Raw genomic sequence first — 4,894 nt, 5'->3', positions numbered from 1 at the left:
TGTATCTTACTACCACAACACACAGTGTTACTGTACCAGTGCATTGTATCTTACTACCACAACACACAGTGTTACTGTTCCAGTGCATTATATCTTAGTACCACAACACACAGTGTTACTGTTCCAGTGCATTGTATCTTAGTACCACAACACACAGTGAATAGTGTACCAGTGCATTGTATCTTACTACCACAACACACAGTGTTACTGTTCCAGTGCATTATATCTTAGTACCACAACACACAGTGTTACTGTTCCAGTGCGTTATATCTTAGTACCACAACACACAGTGTTAGTGTACCAGTGCATTATATCTTACTACCACAACACACAGTGTTACTGTACCAGTGCATTGTATCTTAGTACCACAACACACAGTGTTACTGTTCCAGTGCATTATATCTTAGTACCACAACACACAGTGTTACTGTTCCAGTGCATTGTATCTTAGTACCACAACACACAGTGTTACTGTACCAGTGCATTATATCTTACTACCACAACACAAAGTGTTACTGTTCCAGTGCATTGTATCTTAGTACCAGAACGCACAGTTAGGATGTTCCAATGAATCGAATACTAGTGCCAGAACACACACTGGTGCTGTTCTAATGCATTTACAAATCCTTTCTTATAATCTTTCATCGACCATGATAACACAACTAAATGCAAGCAAACACAGCTTAAGGTAAAACAGAACTAAGATAATTTACTTTTGATTTTTGATTATTATCGCAAAAATACCTCAGACGAAAAGGAACTTGACATATGAATTATATAACTTCTAATCACGCCCATATGCAGCTTTCATGTAGTTGGAACGAATGTTCAGGATGGCCGAAGAATTGGGAATGACGCCACAGAATAGGCCTATTCTCCCTCAACTGATATAATACAAATAAAAGGTTCGTCCTGATATCATTGTCAATATGCTCTTGATAAATATCGGTATACCTCTGGTAAATTGAATGTACATTTGTGGGTTGATGACAAGTGCGAGAGTTGGATGTAAAACCACTTGAGTAATATTTTTCAGTTATGTCATAATGCGTCAGATGATACATGTGATCATACCTACTCGACTGAACCGACTGTTTTACATAACATGCCAAACATCGTTTTAATTCTTTGTTACAATCCGTGTTTGGGAGTCTAGCCAATATTAACTGCTTTAGCAGTGTCATAGGCTGCTGTGTGACTGCTGCAAGAACATGTACACACATGAATGTGAAAAAAAGCTCAATAAAATATATCATTTTTTTGGTGCAAGGTTCTTTATAACTAACCAGTATATAAAGTTGCCTCGGACAAATTGGTATATAATTGTAGAAGCAAATAATACGTTTAATGGCATAGAATATAGTTACTTACAACAAACCATGTACATGTAGATAAAAACGCAACAACAGTACAGCCACTCACCTCGCTTAAACCTGGCGAAGTATGTTCACAGTCAAAACCACCTTCTAGCAGCTCTGTGAGTGAGTGCGAAAGCAACACTCGTGTCTGTATGAATGACAGTAGTCTCAGTTAGCATTGATTTTCCCCACACATTATTGGCCTGTGCTCAATGGTCTATTGTATGGAACTTTGACGGACAACTACTGGCTGTGCAGTTCTCTACAATTTGGCTTAGTCAGACAACTTACAATTATTGATAACACGAATTTACGGCTGTAGTCACTTACAAGTCACTTTAAACGTTTAGTAATAGACACAGATGATCAATGGTTCGCCTTGTCACATGGCAAGTTGTTTTTCATGTGTTGTTATGCCAAATTCTATTCGATTTCAAACGCTTAAGTCTTGTGCATTCTTCGTTGGAGAGGTTGCCTTGGACGCACACAAGACGGAGTTGAGGGGTAGTCCAGGCAAAATAAGTTTTCACTTGAAACACATTGCAACAGTGTTTATTTCACCCCAATGCATTTCTACAAATTTCCCAAAACAACACAATTACAAGTCACAAGCATGTGTAATTTGCGTAATCCAGCAAGGCCACCAATTATCAATATTTCAAATGAGGTTCAATGTTTTGATGAACAAAGCATGTGTTGTATTGCGAAATAACCATAATATGTTTCTGAAAAGATATTCACAACCACTGAACGTTTTCGACTATTGACAATTCTACAAAATTCCGTCACCAGAGCCACCTGGTGGCCAAAAGTTCCAAGATGGCTGCCAAGAGATTGATAGATAGGCGTGGAATATCAATACACTGTTATTGATATATTTGAGTGAACTTCGACTTTGGGGTAAACAGACCCAAGGATGCATGTAGAATACTTAATCATTTGCATGAATCCAATATAAACACCAACTATCAATATTTATCTCTTAAAGAGATGTTTTGGCGAGCTTATTTATCAATATTAATTGTTATTGTCAGTTACTTATTAACATGCCAACATAAAAACACGTCTTGTTTTCCTTCATGTGGTCTTCTCCGAATTTACCCCAAAACATCTCTCTCTCTCTCTCTCTCTCTCTCTCTCTCTCTCTCTCTCTCTCTCTTCCTCCCCCTCTCTCTTCCTCTCTCTCTCTCTCTCTCTCTTCCTTCCCCTCTCTCTCTTCCTCCCCCTCTCTCTTCCTCTCTCTCTCTCTCTTCCTCCCCCTCTCTTCCTCTCTCTCTCTCTTCCTCCCCCTCTCTCTCTTCCCCTCTCTTCCTCTCTCTCTCTCTCTCTCTCTCTCTCTCTTCCTCCCCCTCTCTCTTCCTCTCTCTCTCTCTCTCTCTTCCTCCCCTCTCTCTCTTCCCCTCTCTCTCTCTCTCTCTCTCTCTCTCTTCCTCCCCCCTCTCTCTTCCTCTCTCTCTCTCTCTCGCCCCCCCCCTCTCTCTCTCTCTCTTTAGACAAGGCAAACTATTGACAACTCCATGTCCATTTAAGTTGGTTCTTCGGCAAGAGTAGGATACCGAAGAGCTAATCCGACCTGCATGAGAACTAGTACAAATTCTACCTCCATATCAAAGGTCATTCTTTCAAAAAAATGTTACTGAATTGTGAAACATATTCATGCAATAATGTAATATTACATTGTAAAAGTTGCATGCGAGCAGAGCTGATATTTTTTAAGGCTATTATATGTGGTATTACAATGAGGAATCTTCCGACTTTTAGTTCATGATCTGTTCTCAATTTGGGCTATACTTGACGATGTTGAAAAAGTAAAGTACCTGACATTTCTGACGCCATATGTGGTGATTCTTTACAAAGATGTTTAGACAGTCGCATGTAAACATACTGCTGAATTGTGAAGATTGCGCGATTGGTGAGAGATCAGGGGAGCGAGACGGCCAGGGGATGACACTCACGTTGTTTTGTGGAAGAGATCCTGAACAAGTCGAGCAATATGAGGCCGGGCGTTGTCATGTTGAAAGGTAATGCCTGGGCCATGACGACGCAAAAACGGTAGAACATCAGGATTGATGATCTCGTCGCGGTAGCGCTGTCCATTGAGATTTCCCTCTACCACTATCAAACGGATCCTCTGTCTTGCTGTAATCCCACCCCATACCATAACGCTGCCGCCCCTGAACCGATCTTCTTCCATGACACAATGATTGACGTAACGTTCACCTGGATGTCGGTACACTGTCCATCGCTGTGGCTGAGGTGAAAACGAGACTCGTCAGTGAATATAACTTGTCCACACTGCATGGCCGTCCAGCGTAGACGCTGCACCACTGTAGACGTGTTTGACGGTGGTTTCCTGTCAAAATGGGACGTCTGGCGGGTCTTCTGGCGACAATCCCTGCACATCTTTGGCGACGACGTACGGTTTGTGAAGATATTTGTCGAAGGCCAGGGATGCTTCTTGCAGCCACTGTTGCTGTTGTTCGAATCCATTTGTCTTGTCGATTATTGGTTACACGTGGCCTGCTACTCCGAGGATGGTCTCTGACAGCATTCGTTTGTTGCCAGGGTGGCCATAAACGCCAAATGGTGTTTCTGTGGACGTTAAATTGTCTTGCAACATCACGTTGACTCGATCCTGCTTCAAGCATACCGATGGCTCGCAGACGCTCATTTCGGACAGGCGTGGCATATCGATATGTTGAATAATTGCATAATTTTGTTGTTTTTCTGATAGGTTGTTGTCAGCACGATGCTAAACAATGCATATGAAATCCCGTCAACGCACAAGTTTGTATACCCATTCTTGGGTGGTGAAATGCATGGGGCTTGCATTAAAGTCAACTTTTGTATGGAGTGCCTGTTTTTCTGTAGCAGTTGGGCTTTTGTGACTTGATTCCATACATGTACTACAATATTGAAAACCAAACTTTACTTGTTTGAAAAATACACTAAAATATTGGTGTTACGGGAACTTTTGTTGTTGAGTATGGGTCTTCAACAACCCATGATTGCCGTAAAAAGCGACTATACTTGTTGTAAGAGGCAACTAACGGGATTAGCTGGTTGGGCTCGCTGACTTGGTTGATGCATGTCATCGTATCCCAATTGCTGGATTGCCTTGTCCAGATTCGATTATTAACAGGCCGCCGTCATATACCTGGACTATTGCGTTAAACAACACCGTTAAACATGGATGCTTAAGATGTCCTGAACTGAGTTTTAAAGTCAGTATTAATGTTATGTATTGGGTACAAAAATTGTTTGACGATATCATTTCAAACCTACCAACGAATTGTGTCGTATTTTTTAAATCAGAGGGGCGGTCGGGTAGCCTAGTGGTTAAAGCGTTTGCTTGTCACGCCGAAGAGCCGAGTTCGATTCCCGACATGGGTACAATGTGTGAAGCCCATTTCTGGTGTCCCCCGCTGTGATATTGCTGGAATATTACTAAAACCTCACTCACTCACACTATCAAATCAGAAATTGACTGACTATTGCACTTTCTACAGAATAACATGTGAAGTTTTATTCGGTGA

The sequence above is a fragment of the Haliotis cracherodii genome, unplaced genomic scaffold (genome assembly GCF_022045235.1).
Source record: "Haliotis cracherodii isolate W230 unplaced genomic scaffold, xgHalCrac1.p SCAF_20, whole genome shotgun sequence".
NCBI classification, from domain to species: domain Eukaryota; kingdom Metazoa; phylum Mollusca; class Gastropoda; order Lepetellida; family Haliotidae; genus Haliotis; species Haliotis cracherodii.
Note: the sequence above shows the minus strand (reverse complement) of the source record.